The 16,292-nt window shown below is 49.2% G+C and overlaps 1 protein-coding gene across 3 annotated transcripts in view; it reads right to left on the bottom strand.

Annotated features, from left to right (window-relative positions):
- The window catches only part of TLN2 (talin 2), a 173,650-nt gene extending 161,699 nt beyond the window's left edge, over nt 1-11,951 (bottom strand). For 2 of the 3 annotated variants that reach the window (XM_053366097.1, XM_053366099.1), the window contains exon 1: nt 11,842-11,951. The gene's annotated coding sequence lies outside the window, so the exon portion shown is untranslated. Of the gene's footprint in view, nt 1-11,178; nt 11,302-11,841 lie in introns of those variants that run through there. The other variant, XM_053366098.1, reaches the window with a different exon arrangement.
- Between the last annotated feature and the right edge of the window lie 4,341 nt (nt 11,952-16,292).

Raw genomic sequence — 16,292 nt, 5'->3', positions numbered from 1 at the left:
AGCTGAGTGGAAGGTTTTCATGGGGCTGTACATGAACAGTTTGCCTGCTCTTGGACCTGTCAGGCTCTTTAACCTCTCAGTCTTGGTTGCACTGACTGGCATCAGCTTTCCAGGGTCTTGCCTAGAGATGCTGCTGAGGACTGAATCTGGGACCCCTTGGCATGCAAATCTCATGCTCTTCCACAAAGCAATGCCTCCCCCGCCCCCACTTCTCTTGAGAATGGAAATTCCTCTGCATAAAATGTCACACACATACAAGAGTTGCAGCAAACTGGATTTTGCTGACATTCATTTGCAAACAAGCATATGCTTTGTTCCTCAAATCCATGTTCCAAGATTTCCGTCCCAGGAGGCCAACCCCATAGGCAGCTTCCACAAGACCGCACCACAGATTATTTCCTTGCCTTAGTTTGCCTCCTACAAGTCGCTGAGACTGTCTCAAGTGCCCAGGAGCAGTTCCTGTTTCCTCAGGACTGTCCCTGTAGGGCAAGCAAGAGAGAATCCTCTTTGAGGACTGGGACATTCGCAGGGAAACCAAAATGTTTGTTTACAAGGCTATTGTACTACCAACCTTACTATATGCTTGTGAATAAACGCCATCTCCAACTCCTTGAAAGATTCCATCAACGGTGTCTCCGAAAAATTTTACACATCACTTGGAAAGATAGGTGAACTAATATCAGTGTACTGGAAGAAGCAAAGATCACCAGTGTTGAAGCAATGATTCTTCAACATCAACTTCGTTGGACTGGTCATGTTGTGCAGATGCCTGATTATTGTCTTCCAAAGCAACTGCTCTATTCCGAACTTAAAAATGGAAAGCGTAATGCTGGTGGTCAACAAAAGAGGTTTAAAGATGGTCTCAAGGCAAATCTAAAAAAATGTAGTATAAACACTGACAACTGGAAAACACTGGCCTGCGAGCGCTCCAGTTGGAGAACAGCCTTTACCAAAGGCTTTGAAGACCCTTGAACTCAGGACGCAAGGGAGAAATGTGCTAAGAGGAAGGCATGCTTGGCAAATCCACACCGTGATCAACTCCCGCCCGGAAACCAATGTCCCCACTGTGGAAAGATGTATGGATCCAGAATTGGCCTCCACAGTCACTTACGGTCTCACTGTTAAAACCATGTTTATGGAAGACAATCTTACTCGGCTACGAGTGATAGAAAAGAAGAAGAATGGCCCTCCAGATGCTGCTGGTGGTGAGCTCATCCTCCCTTCTGCCCCAGCCACCAGGCGATGGTCAGCAACATTCACTAACCTGGTGCACTCCAGATGTTTGGCACCACAGCTCCCATCGCTCTAGTCAGCACATCTGGGGGCACCAAATTCACAAAGTCTGCTCCCAATTTTGCAGGGCTACAACACCCATCACCCCATCAGCCACACTGGCTGGGACTGATGGGAGTCCAACAACATCTGGAGGACCTCAGCTTCACCATCCCTGGTTTAATCAGTCCTGATAAACACACCAAAGCAGCTCATTCAGAGTCACAGCAGGGAGCCTCCACTTTCTTCACTCCCCAAAAGTCTTAGTCTAGGGATGGGGCATTGTTTAGGGGGGTTTGTTGGGGAAGATGTTGCTGTCAATTTTTTGTATCTTGGATCTTGTGATTTGTGTGGAGGTTGTTCAATTCAGTTGTATATTTTTTCATGTTTTGTTTGTGACTAGTTTTGTTGTGTTTGTAGTTATTTAAATTCTTGTATGTTGTAAGCAGCCTTGAGCATTGTTTTAACTTTGAAAATGAAATGATTGATGATTGATTGGGGCGGGGAAATCTGTGCCCCCCCCCAATGTTGCTGGACTACAACCTCCATCTTCCCTGACCATTGGTCATGTTTGCTGAGGCTGATGGAGGAGTAGAAGAGGGAGAGTGAAACAAACACATCTATCAGCATTCATTTTTAAGATATGAGAAGTTAAGAAGGAAAGCAGAAACAAGAATGGGAACCAGTTTATTGCTAGGTGCCACATTGGGTTAATCAAGAGAGGCGAGAAATGGATTTTGCAGCTATCCTGGGATGCTGCGGGCAGGAGGAGGCGCCCCGAAGAGCACTGTGCAAGTGCATGGTTGCAGACTGGCTAATCACCTACACTGATCAACATCTGGCACCAGCAGCTGCATCAGCTAACCCACAGTGGGGAACCTTTTCCAGACCAAGGGTCACATTCCCATCTGGGCAACATGCCAGTGAGGGGCAGGGGAGAGGCAAAAGTGGCTGAAGGTGCGAATTTTCCCTTTGTACAGTAGACAAGTTTCTATACACACTGATGCTTTTCTATCCTCCATCTAGGCAGGCCAAAAACATTTAGGAACTGAGCTCTTGCATGGTTCAGACTGTGGCACCCCTTGTCCCCAGCATGATCACTTCATCAAGTTGGTTACTGATAACAGCACAAATTCACATCGTTTTGAATGCCTTGCATCAGCAGCTGGTGGTTCCTACCAGTGAACCACTTCACTGGCCATCACTGATAAGAAATATTCCAAAATAGTGGAAGAAAGAGTGAGAGGTAGCACTGAAGATTACCGGCATAGATTTAGTGTTGGAGATCAAAGGAATGTCTGATGGAAAGAAGAGCTAAGTACAAACAGCCCTGAGGTTGTGAGCCACGGGTTTCTCACCCCTTCCAGAGGATACGCCTCCCCAATTTTTGTCAGTGTGCCCCTCAATGGGCACTTGCATTCTTCCCGCTCAAGCCATTTCTCTCCTTAAATTAAAAACCCCTGAGATGCTTCTTGACAGGGCTGTGCATGTGTGTGAGAGTTGTGGGAACAGAGACTGAAAATACCTGGGCCTCACTCCCTTCCACCCTCTCGGCCTCTTCATGGCAGTCAATATACGGTCTGCTGCAGCCCTTCTGTTAAAAGAACCAGATCCATCACAAGATTAAATGTTCTGCTTGCTTATTTGCAATGGGAAGTTGGTCTGATCATGGGACTCACACGTCAGTGCATGGCAAAACAAATGAAAGCAGCACACGCCAACAGGAGCCGTGAGGGTGGCAGGGCACCTGGGCAGATCTTGCTGGGTGTGAGGACAGGCCTGGCACATGCCCTGCTCTGCTCTGGTCAGGCCAAGTGGCCAGGCAGGATATAAATGCATTTGGGAAGGGCAGATCTGTCAATTCCAGTTTATCTCAGTGACTCCTGTTTCCAGGAAAGTTCAGGTCACCACATTCCACATCAGTTTGAATTGCAGAGTTGGAAGGGACCCCGAGGGTCATCTGGTCCAAACCCCTACAATGCACGAAACACGGCTGAAGAATCCACAAGAGATGGCCGCCCAACTTCTGTTTAAAAACCTTTAATGAAGGAGAGTCCACCACCCTCCAAGGCAGCATGTCCCACTGTCAAACAACCCTCACCATCAGAAAGTGCTCCCTAGTGTTTAGTCAGAATCTCCTTTCTTGTCATTAGAATCCATTAGTTTGAATCCTTTCCTCTGGAGCAACAGGAAACAAGCTTGCTATGTCTTCCATCTGACAGCCCTTCAGGTATTTGAAAATGGCTGCCTGTCACCTCTCAGTCTTCTGCCACATTAAATTTTTTATAAGTAGTTCTGGTAATTGGGTGAAAATTGGACATTTTGACCCAGCAGTTCCTTATGTTCCTTACAAATGCAGTCCCAAGTTGTTGAGGGGCGTCATCTGCTAATAGTAACAAATTTGCTAATAGTAGCAAATCAGCAACCAGTGCAGATCTTGGAGCACAACTGCCACATGCTGACAAGGTCTCCCTCCTGTCAGCACAGCAATTGTGCTGCAGCATTCTGCACTAACCGCAAGTAGAAAGGGAGCTCCACAAGCCAGCTTCCTTGGATGGACTGAAAACACACAGTCCAGACGGGAATTTGAATATGACTGCCTGTACACACCATGTGATATCTCCATCCAAGAGACATCAATATACCAGCAGTGACACACACTCCATTAACAGGCTCCCTCCCCATAAGGATTGCCGGCATATAATTCACCATGACAGATGAAGTTAAGTTTCCCCCATACATATTCATGAACTGGCTGAAAGCCAACGGAGCCCCCATTTAATTAACAGAGATTATTTGATTAGAATGGAAGCTGTCTTATTAGTTAAAATAGATAAATGAAAGCAAACACTGATAGTTTAATTTATTAGCTCAGTTGCCCTTCATCAGGCTGCTGGAGACATTTTTCTTCCAAAAAAAAGTTGTAGGTTGGATACATGCAATTATTTTAAATTAGCTAGCCCCAACCTGGTCCCTTCCAGATATTTTGGACTATAGTTCTCATCAGCCTCAGGTAGCACAACTGTGTTGCCATTCGCCCCACCATCATAGAACTATAGAATTGTAGAGTTGGAAAGAACCCAAAGAATCATCTAGTCCAACCCCCTGCAATGCAGGAATCTCAACTAAAACATCCATGACAGATGGCCATCCAACCTCTGCTTAACAACCTCCAAGGAAGGAGAGTCCACCACCTCTCGTGGGAGTCCGTTCCCTTGACCAACAGCTCTTACTGTCAGAAAGTTCTTCCCAATATTGAGTGATAACTTGAAGCCACTGGTTCAGGTCCTAGCCTTCAGAGCAGGAGAAAACAAGCTTGCTCCATCTCCCATGTGACAGCCCTTTAGTTATCTGAAGATAGATATCCTATCTCTTCTCAGTCTTCTTTTATCCAGGGTAAACATACCCAACTCTTTCAACTCTTCCTTATAAGGCTTGGTTTACAGAACCTTGATCATCTTGGTTGCCCTCCTCAGGACACCTTCCAGTCTGTCAACATCCTTCTTAAATTGTGGTGCCCAGAACTGGACACAGTATTCCAAATGCGGTCTGACTAAGGCAGAATATAGTGGGACTATTAACTCCCTTGATTGGGACACTAGACTTCTGTTGATGCAGCCTAAAATAGCAATCACTATTTTTGCTGCTGCATCACACTGTTGACTCATGTTCAGCTTATGGTCTCTTAAGACACCTAGATCCTTTTCACATGTTCTAGAGGCAGTCCCCCGTTTATGCATGGGATACACTCTGAGGCGTACATTGGTGAAATGGAGTATAATTGAAACCCATTGAAAAAGCCTGGAAACATCCTGGTTCACCCCACCCCATTCCACCCTTTTAGTGACATTTCAGTGACATCAGTATGATGTTTCCAAGTCACTTCCGGGTTTGGTGTGATGCACATATACATGGTCGCACACATATTGAATGCACGTAAACAGGGACTGCCTGTACTTGCGAGGCAGGTGTCACTCATCTTTCAGCTTGTGCCCAGGTCTCCAATCTGTTAAGGTCTTTGTGAATTCTGTTTCTGTCTTCTGCAGCATTAGCTACCCCTCCCAGTTTGGTGTCATCTGCAGATTTGATAAGCATCCTCTCAATTCCTTCCTCCAAAGGAAGATATTGAACAACAACAGGCCCAAGACAGAACACTATGGTGCTCCATTGGTCACTTTTTCCAGGATGATGAGGAGCCATTATTGAGCACTCGTTTGGAATAACCCTTTCCGCAAGGCCTTGCAGTGAGGAGCTCCTGATGGGCAAAAGGAGAATCTGATGTAGAACTCCAGATTAGTCCCTTTTGCCATGAGTCTTGCTTGGGGGAAACCATGTCTTTGGCCTGCAAGTTGGTTTGTGAAGTCTAGAAATATGGAGATTTGCATTTCAAGCAAGTTTAACAAAGGCTGCAGGATCTGCATGATTTATTGGGGGGCGGGGGAGAGATCCGTGTCTGTGTGGCAGGGTGCTCTGCGGCAAAGCACCACCAGGCCTCGCCTTTATGGAAATGGCTCCAGACCGCTCACAAGAATTCTTGCTTTTGCCCAGGATTTGTAGTTTGGCAAATCAATTCTTTGTCCTCACCGTTTCCTTGTCAGTTCTGGGTTATGTTACTTGAGGGCTGCTCCTAATACTGTCTTTTCTCACTTGCATTTTGAACAATGTGTAGAGAAATAGCTAGAAAGAATCTGGATCAGGCTGAATCTGTAATGTGAGAACTGTCGGGACACAAGTCAGAGAATGAATTGTGCAAGGTTCCGTGGACCATTGCCAAGCTTCAAAAGCATACAGTGTGAGCATCTTTAGCCCATTTCAGCCCGTTTCTTTACACCCAGATGCTGGTGGGTTTCAGCTCCCAGTAGCTCCCAGTAGCCCACATGGCCAAAGTTCAGGGATGATGGGAATTGTAGTCCATACATCCCTGACCATCATTTTCCTGGTAGGTTATTCTATCACAGGCACACCAAGGAAATGCAGCCATATGCTTCAGATACAGGCAGAGGAGGCCCAGCCAAAGAGGCCAACCAGCCCTGCAAGAGTCCACCTCTGAAGGTCCTGCTTTGCAGACTCCCAACACCTCAGGTCAGGAACCGTGAGCAGCTATGTAAGGCGGGATCTGAACAGCAGTGGCACCCAGACTGCACAACTCTCTCCTGATGGAGATTCAAATGACTACCTCCTGAGCCGCCTTCTTTTTTCTTCTTTTTTTGCCTTTCAGAAGGTGGCTGGATAGTGGCTAGATGCTCCTTTTATTATTATTATTAAGGTTTAAAAACTAACACGGGAGGGCCAAAGCCCAGGTGGCGAAGCAGCCACTATGCCTGCTGCAGGTGCTACTTTTTGTCCCCAACACCTCCAGTTAAAAGAACCCCAGGTAGCAGGTGAAGGGGAAAGACCTTTCTCTGCTCAAGGCCCTGGAGAGCCACTTCCAGATAGAGGCGGCAACGCCGGGCCAGGTGAACAAATAGTCTGAACTGATACAAAACAACTTCCTATATTTTTATGGGTATTCATACCCAGCTTTCAGTGTTGTGGGTTCTTTTGCTTTCATTTTTTCCAAAGCAAAATGCCTTGCTGGAAGCGGGAATAAGATTCTGCTCTTTGGTGGGCTGCTCAGATCACAGCCAAAGAACAGAAACAGCAGAGTGGTCAGGAAAGCAGGCTACAAATCAGCAGGAAAGGAGGAAAGTGGGCTACAAATCAGCAAATCTGGTCTCTGCCAAGAGCATGCCCCACTCTCCCAACCGCAGTCCCCCATCTGCAAAATGGGTATACTGTGCAACCTTTCCTCCTTACAGAGCTATTTAGGATAACAAGGTGACAGACATGAAGTGTTTCGAACGCTCCAAAAAGAGCTATGTCAACACCATGATGATGTCATTATTAAGGCAGGAATAAAAGTAGAGCCATCTACTCCACTTTTGGTTTGTGTTTTTTGGTTTGTGTGTGTGTTTGTTTTTCTTGTGTACTTTGTCTTTTTATCTTGTATTTTTATGTTGTGAACCACCCTGAGATCTACATATGAAGGGCAGTACAGAAAATTAAAATACAATACAATTAAACAATATCCCACTCAACTGCTGATCACTGACCATGATCTTGTGTTGATCTTGTGATAATGTTTAGACAAGACGCATGGGGGGGGGGAGAAGCACCTTCCTTAATTTGCTTGCGCATGGGGGTGGGGAGAAAAGAAATTCAGTTGAGCCTGGAATAATTAGATAACTCCCATGCACAAATAATACATCTTCCCACTAAACAGGCTCAAGGACAAGCAACAAGTTACAGAGCAACCTTTGCAAGATCTGCACTTTGTGAGCCTGTTGTGGGCCCATTCTTACAGATTCCCTGCACGTGAAATCTAGGCCCCTGTTCCAAGGGCAAACCCTCCAGCGAAGGATGGAGAAGCTGTGACCTTCCTGCTGCTGTTGTGGACTACAACTCCCATGAGCCTTGGTCTGGGTGTGCCAAAGGTCAGGGGCAGCAGAAGCTGTAGCCCGGCAACATCAGGGAGGATAGAGATCCTTCTGGCCCAGGTCAATCGCTTATTGTCCACCATCCCTCTGTGGTCCCTACACCTGCAGGATGTGGTTCTCCTCCCCTGCACTGCAAGATGCAACGTATTCTAATGGTTATGGGGTTGCTCGTGCGTAAGTTGCCGCCACTCCTGGGTAGGTGGCCTAGTTAAACCTTTCCTGGCTGGACAGCCCCTCACTTCGTGGCTGCTCAGTCGCTGGCAGAATCCAACAGTGGGCGTTTCTTCAACCTTTTCCAACATAAAAGTTGTTTGACGCCCAGTCTCCTCCTAGCCTCCCTGCGCGGAAGTCTTCTGCGCATGGTGGGCGTGGGTAGCGGAGGACCTGTGCTCTCTCCGCTGGTGTCCAGTGAAGAGTCTCTGAGCCTGCTCTCCGCTTCCCCCATTGGCCCCTCTCCATCCCTGGTGTCGCGCTGATTTTCTTCCCCAACAGGAGACCTGCCTCTCTCCCTACTTGGCCCCTCTCCAGCATCGTCGTGGAGCCCCTCCTCCTCCTCTCGTTCCGATGGCAGTTCCCTGACACGTATCATACAGGACTTTGAATAACACTTGAAGAGAGAAATTCAGTCAGAGCAAACAAGCACTGGCTGGGAGCAGCGCATTCCTTGATGCTCAGTGGCAAACTCACTGGCTGGAGCAAAGCAGTGGCACCTGCAACATGAACCTACCACCACAAGCAGAGGCATCCGCACATTGGCCAGCAAGCTCGCCAGGGCCCCCAGACCAAAGACCCATCAAGCCAGCACCCCATTTTCCACTGCAGCCTGCCCCCCGCCATGGAAAGCCCAGAAGCAGCACATGAGTGCAGCAGCCCCTCTTCCTGCTTGCAATTCCTAGCACACTGCCCCTGACAGAGGAAGAAATACTTGGCCATGTTGGCTAACAGCCATTAGAAGATAGGGACCCAAAGCTCTGCCTTCTCCAGAGTCAGACCACTGGTCCTGCTGGCTCACTGGCAGCCAGCTGCATATCACCCGCCTCTCCCCTCTGAACTATATTTAAGCCAGGCTCCCTGCAGTGCAGCAAGACCAGTAACAGAAACATTATTGTTGGTTCACTCTTGTTTTGATTTGTATTTATGTACTTAAACCTACATAACTATTTTCTTTCAGTAATGCTGAATTTACTACTTGTTTGCTAAATTGTTGGTTTTTGCTAATTTTGAATTTACTGATGTGTTCTGTATTTTGTATATCTGTATTTCCAACACTGTGTGTTTGGATGCCTTGAACATTTGCTGTAAGCTGCACTGAGTGCAACTCATTATGGAAAAGTGGCATCCGGGTATACCCAATCCATCAGCATTATCTAACACACTAGTGTCCAATGACACTCTAGGATTTCAGACGGGGCCTCTCTCTCTCTCCAGCCCTAACTGGAGATGCCAGAGATTGAACACGGACCTTTCTAGATGCAAAGCAGATGTTCTGCCATGGAGCCACAACCCATCTCCAGGGACAGTCTTACTCTCCATGAATTTGCACTGAGTCACATCTAGCCCAGGGCAGCCTCCACACTAACTGACAGCAGCTCTCTAGGGTCTCAGGCAGAGAACGGTTTTCACATCACCCAACCCTTTTTAACAGGAGAGGGCAGAGACTGAACAATGAGTTTTCTCCTTGCAAAGCAGCTGCTCTAGGCCTGAGCCCTGGGCTTTCCCAAGCAGGCATCAGGGAATCAAATCCTGTTCCTCCTCCTCAAGCAACCTGCAGGGACAGAAACCGTGTCATGGAACTGACAGCTTCCAAGAGCCATGGCTCCTGCACAAATACCAGACTCTCTCAGATGAAGACAGAGGCCTGTCTGTAGCAGGCAGGCTGTAAAAACCCTGTAAGGTCATCTCAGTGATGCCTTGCAACAGCCTGCAATCTGGGTGTTTGTGCAAAGTAAAACACTGAAAGGAGTGTGATGGAGCAGGATAGCTTCAATCGCACACAAAACCGAGAAGAATAGTGCCTGTACATTCTGCCGCATACCTCAGAGTCTACAAACGATAGAAAATTACTGTTTCTAAAATGAAGCTTGCGCACCCCTTCTCCATTTTTTCAAGTGCACTTCTGATGCTGCCCTCATGCACACATATCCGGAAAAAGCCTTAGGTGCTGCTGGTCCTAACATCAGGCAAGGCAAGTTGACTTTATCAGGTTGCTGGTTTTAGGTGCTGTGAAAGAACATCAAATTATTAGCTATCTAATGCCTTACTGTATTATAATTACTTCCAAGGAGAGGCACTTGTGGAATTTCCCTTCCTCCTGTGCCAGAAGAACTTGGCTCTGCTTCGGCTGTGACACTTGGGAAAGGGGCATCATCGAGCCAGAGAAACAAAGTCCTAGAGCCCTGAGGTGAAGTAGGATGGAGCGTACCACTTCAGGATGCAGGGGGGGGATGCTACTTTTGAGCATAAGCCTCAATTGTTTTATTTTCGCAAAAACCTCCCTAAAGATATAAAGTAAGCATATCATGGGGGGGTGTTGTAAAAATAAAAACCCCTAAAACCTGCAAAGGGTCATGGCACTTTTAAAAAAGGAACAGTCCCCTCCACTTGCACTCCAAAGTGACACAGCCCATCCTCCCAGCTCAGGGCTCTACCACCTGGTTCTGGCTGCATGCCAGAAACCAGGCTGCACCTAGAGGTGCCATCTCCTCCGGCCCCCCAGCCTCCTGGCAGCTGCCTTCCTCCCAGGCCAACAGGCGGGTTGTTTCCACCTTCAAGGAGGGAAGCCAAGCCAAGCGGCGGGGCAGCCACCCAGCCGCGTCCACCCATCTCCCGAGGCGCGCCTCGCTTCCTAAAGCAAACGCCCAGTTCTGCAGAGATCCGGCTGCTCCCTTCGCATCTCCCCAGGCCGGTGGTGCTTTAAGGGGCACATCCGCCAGAAGACCCACATCTCCTCCTCCAGCCACCACCCCCACGCCACGCCAGGATCACCTTGCCGGGGTCTTCGCCCAGCTCCACAGCCCAGAACTGAACTTTCAAAGGTATTTGAAGCAGGCAGGGAGGGAGGCGGCTCCCCGCCCCCCCTTGCAGGGAACATGCAATCCGTTTATTAAAATCACCACCACCATCACCTCCACCACGAGAACCCAGCCGGCTAAGCCGCGCCAAGCAGCAAATATGGCTCCCCAGCGCAAGGAATTTCCCCCTGATCCAGCCTGTCTCCAAAAAGGCTCCCCCGATAACGCACAAGCAGATAAGGGTCACTTATTTGGAGGCTGCTGGATTTTCAGCCCCCTTCCTTCCTTCCTTCCTTCCTTCCCTTTCCACACCAGGCTTCTTGGGGAAGGAGGAAGGGAGGAGGAGGAGGAGGAGAAGAAGAAGGTTCAAGTCTGGGCAAACCGCACTGAGCTCAAGCCATCTGCAAAGCGGGTCTGACCTGACACGGATCAGCAGCCGGGCTGGGAAGATGGGCGGGTGCGGCGGTGGGTGCCGTGCAGCGCCAGCAAGAGACCGAGCTCTCGGGGAGCTGAAATGGACACGATCCCATTCTGTTTCACCTCCGGCTGCCTTTCCAGAGCTCCCCACCCGCTAACACCCAGTTGCCCAGCCTGCTTGTGGACGCTGCGAAGGGGGCCGGGCGGGGGCGGAAAGCAACAAGCGGCGGGGAGGGGTCGGTAGGCTCGCTCAGGGAGGATTGGGCCCACCTCCGATCGCCTCGCTGCCTTGCCAGGGGCCCCCGATCGCCAGAAAAGCAGGTCAGGAAGCGGGGGGGGGGGGAGAGCAAGATGCAAGGGCGGGGCGGGGGAATCCTTTTGCAGAGTCAGCTGCATTCCCGTGCTAAAGGACAGGTGGCCGTGAAAGGAAGCGAGGGGGAGGCGTGCGCGGGCGAGGCAGTGACGGTCCGATCCAGCCCATCCCAGGAGGCGCTGCCCTCTCCGCAAGCTCGCCTGCTTCCTCCGCGCGCGCCGATGGTGCGAATATATTCCCGAAAGCATTTAAATGCAAAGGTGCACATAAACCATGCGCATAAATATACACCTGCATATATACTGAAAGGAGGGGAATCCGCCTGAAATGCACGCCTGGAAGCGGCTCCTACCGGGAGATGCGAGCCTTAGCCGGGCATGGCGCGGGGCATCGGAGCGCCGCTCTCCTCCTCCTCCTCCTCCTCCTCTCGGCGCGGCTGCAGCAACCTCCTGCCTGCTCGGAGGCGCCGCGTCTCTGCCAGCCTTTTGCAAGGCGCTTCTGCTTCCCAGGCTGAGAGCCCCCAGCCCAGGGAGAGCAGGAAGCGCGTCATCACCCCGGGACCGACCGGCCAGCTGGCCTTCCTCCCTCTCCTCCTCCTCCTCCCCCCCTCCCCCCGAGCTGACTGGACCCACCAGCCACCCAGCAAGCTTGTGCTGCACGTTGCTGGCGGAGCTCCCCACCGGCGAGGCGAGCCGCACCCCAGAATTAGCTCATCCCTCTCCCAAAGCAAAAGCCAAGGTGTCTCCCAGGCTGCAGCCGAAGCAGGCTCCAGCCCTCTTGAGCTCGGCAGGACTTACTCCCGAGTAAATGCGTTTGCGCCAGAGAACTGTGCGTGATTCTCCACCAGGCAAGCTGCCACCTTCTCCTCCCCAAAACTAGTTCTGCTCCTCTGCTTTCAAACAGCGTTCCCCACGTGTAGCATATCATGAAGCAAGGGAGGCTTCTTTCCATCCTTGCAGGGAAGAAAGCGGCAGCTACTTGCTTGTTCTGCGCCTCAGTTTTCTGTTAAAAGCACGGGAGCCAGGCTGGTGGACAGGAAGGCAGGCAACCTTATTCACCTCTCACTGTGTTGGCTTGGATGCTTTCTTGATCAGTTTCCAAATGGAGTAATTTTGCTATGTGCTGACCTGAACTATGTTGTAATTGATGATTTGGTGCACTTTGAAAAATATATATTTTTAAAGCAAAACTTGTCAGGGTTGCCCACTGGAAAAATAGCAACAATATATTATCCATATATGAGACCAAACCAAAATCTCACCAAATAACGTTCCAGCTTTTGAGTTCTCCAGAGACCCTGAAACCAGAACAGCAGCCCCCTGAAATCCTCATCTGAATGTCTGCTTCCTCCAGATTCCACCTGATGACTCAGCAGATGCAGGAACTGATGACTTGACTACTAGCTAGTGCTGTTTCTCCAGACACACTGCATGTCCCATGGGCTTGTCTAACTGGATGAAGAATTCTGGATAACTTGAAACCTCACACATTATTATATGACATTTTGGAGGGCCTTATAAATCCTCACCTGAGGATTATGTCGCTGCGCAGTAGGACCCAGGTGTACCAGTATGCAGGTTTTTTACTACAGGTATTGAAGAAAACAACATTATTTTGTTGAGGCTGCAGTCTTCTTTTGGGAAGGGTTGTAGCTCAGCGGTTGAGCTCCTGTTTCCCATGCAAAAGGTCACAGGTATATCCAGACATGGCAGGGAAAAGACTCCTGTCTGAAACCTTGGAGAGCTGCTGTCTGTCATTGTAGACAAGACTCTGCTAGAAGGACCAAGACTTTGACTTAGTACAGGGGAGCTTCCAATGATCTTATTTAAATCGGCTCTTTATTCAGAGGGCAATGAGGACTGGAATCTTGGTTCATCTTTAGGGGAAGGACCGTAGCTTAGTGATGGAGCGCAGGCTTCATGTGCAGAAGGCCCCAAGTTTAAGCCTGGCCTCTCCAGGAAAGGCTGGGAGAGACTCCCTGCCTGAAACCCTGGAGAGCTGCTGCCAGTCCGTGTAGGCAATACTGAGCTATAGTGTTCTGACTTGGTATAATAAGGCAGCTTCTTCCTTTCTTCGCTTGCTGAGGTAGTCCGGGAGCCATGGAGACTAAGCTTCTCCCCTCTCCCCTCCCTTGCTCCCTGCCTCCAGTCAGGGTTTGGGGGCACCACTGCTCCCCCCTCACAAGGGAGCCTCATGAACCTGGTTAGTCAGAGCAAGGAGGCCAGTCCTGGCCAACCGCTCCTCAATAATTTCAATCAGGATGAGGTAGGCAGAAGGAAGGACAGATTATATTTCGTAGAGTCATAGAGTTGGAAGGGACCCTGAAGATCATCAATGAGAGGAAAGAGGCTCAGTCGCAATGGCTTCTTTACGCTGCTGTCCTGGCCCCTGGCCCCAAAATCCTCCTTGTTGTGGCACAGGTGATGCTCCAGGCCGGCTGCCAAAGTGCCTTCCTGCCCATGTTGAAAACAACAACAACAAACCTATGGTTACGTGAAACATACTCAGTAAACACACAAGATGTAACCGGCTGTACTTTTGAATAAATAAGGTATACTATTCAATGTATCAAATTGTAGATTTCAACGGAAGTCTCATGAAGTTCAACGAAAAAAGCAGAAGACCCAGTGGATCAGTTCATTCTTTAGTCAGTTCATGCATAAGGTCCATACATGTATAAGTATCTATTCCACCTGTCTGTTCTTAGAGTCCAATAATCCACATGCAGGGTTGTTACAGTTCCACCAAATCCTTTCACAGAGTCTAAGGAATATTAGCCTTGTTTCGCCATCCTAGGCTTCATCAGTAGAACCCGCTCATATGTGATATTACAGGATAGTGGATCTTATAGCATAGTAGTGGTTGCAGTCACCAAGATGGTGGCGGCCAACACACTTGGGGGAGGCTGGATATGCTGCCTGCCTAGATCCTGCTGCCTGAGGCAGCTGCCTCATGGGCAGGGCCGGCTGGCCCTGGGCACCTGGATTTAAGATTCATTTAACCAGAGTTTTCCTTAAAGGGGAGGGAGTTAAAAGTGAAATGACAGCACCACCTGCTGATAGTTAAAGTGATAGGTGCATTGATTCAGATAGGGCATGATTACCCGCTATCCTCCTAAACAGTAATGGAATTTGAAGCACAATCTCAGCAAAATGATGATGATACCCAGCTCTACCTCTCTTTCAAATCAGAACCAGTGAAGGTCCTGTGTGCGGGTCTGGAGGTGGTTGGAGGATGGATGGCGCCTAACAGATTGAGGTTGAATCCTGACAAGACAGAAGTATTGTTTTTGGGGGACAGGAGGTGGGCAGGTGTGGGGGACTCCCTGGTCCTGAATGGGGTAACTGTGCCCCTGAAGGACCAGGTGTGCAGCCTGGGGGTCATTCTGGACTCGCAGCTGTCCATGGAGGCGCAGGTCAATTCTGTGTCCAGGGCAGCTGTTTACCAGCTCCATCTGGTACGCAGGCTGAGACACTACCTGCCCACGGACTGTCTCGCCAGAGTGGTGCATGCTCCAGTTATCTCTCGCTTGGATTACTGCAATGCACTCAACATGGGGCCACCTTTGAAGGTGACCTGGAAACTACAACTAATCCAGAATGCAGCAGCTAGGCTGGTGACTGGGAGCAGCCGCCAAGACCACATAACACTGGTCTTGAAAGACCTACGTTGGCTCCCAGCACAATTCAAAGTGTTGGTGCTGACCTTTAAAGCCCTAAATGGCCTCGGTCCAGTATACCTGAAGGAGCGTCTCCACCCCTATCGTTCTGCCCGGACACTGAGGTCCAGAGCTGAGGGCCTTCTGGTGGTTCCCTCGCTGCGAGAACCCAAGATACAGGGAACCAGACAGAGGGCCTTTTTGGTAGTGGCACCCGTCCTGTGGAATGCCCTCCCAGGAGATGTCAAAGAGAACAACAACTACCAGACTTTTAGAAGACATCTGAAGGCAGCCCTGTTTAGGGAAGCTTTTAATGTTTAATAGGTTATTATATTTTAATGTTCTGTTGGAAGCCGCCAGGAGTGGCTGGGTAAACCCAGACACATGGGCGGGGTATAAATAATAAATTATTATTAATAAAATATATTTGCGAGTTGGTAGCGTGTGAGACTTCATCTCAGGGTTGTGGGTTCAAGCACTACATTTGGCAAAAGATTCCTGCATTTCAGGGGGTTGGACTAGATGACCTTTATATGGTCCCTTCCAACTCTACAACTGTGATTCAGAACGTAATGAATACCTGCTTCCTGATGGTATTGGTAGCTTGTATCCTAGAAAGATGTGATGCTAGATTTGTGTGGGTTCTCTGCATTGGACCACAGCTACTTTAACAGATTGGATGGGAGGCTCAAGGAATCTGAACCAAGGAATCTGAAAGGCTGTTATAAGGCTATCTCCTTCCACTGATGGAGGAAGTTTGCCTCTGAATACCAGTTGCTTAGGACTGCAAGTGGGGAGAGCACTGCTGCTGCCCTCACTTCCTGCTGGCAGGCTTCCCGTAATGGGCAGAGAGAATGAAAACTTAGCATATTAAATGAAGCTCTGCAGAAGCAATTCAGAGTTGGAGGAGGAGGAGGAGGAGCCTTAGCAACTGCTTGACAACCAAATAGCTGAACGGATACATTGTATGTGTGCATATTTGAATCCCCCCCCTTTTTTTCTTTTGCTTTCAGAGACTAAGAGCAAAGAGGCAGGGTTAGGTGAGCAGGTGTGAAGATCAAGCTGGAACTGCAATACAGGCAGCTGAACTTTGCTGCTTCGGTACGCAAAAATGCTCGGCCCACGTAATGGATGTTCCCACGCAT

The sequence above is a fragment of the Podarcis raffonei genome, chromosome 14 (genome assembly GCF_027172205.1).
Source record: "Podarcis raffonei isolate rPodRaf1 chromosome 14, rPodRaf1.pri, whole genome shotgun sequence".
Classification (NCBI taxonomy): domain Eukaryota; kingdom Metazoa; phylum Chordata; class Lepidosauria; order Squamata; family Lacertidae; genus Podarcis; species Podarcis raffonei.
The sequence above is the reverse complement of the archived record's forward strand: the minus strand, read 5'-3'. Positions and strand labels throughout refer to the sequence as shown.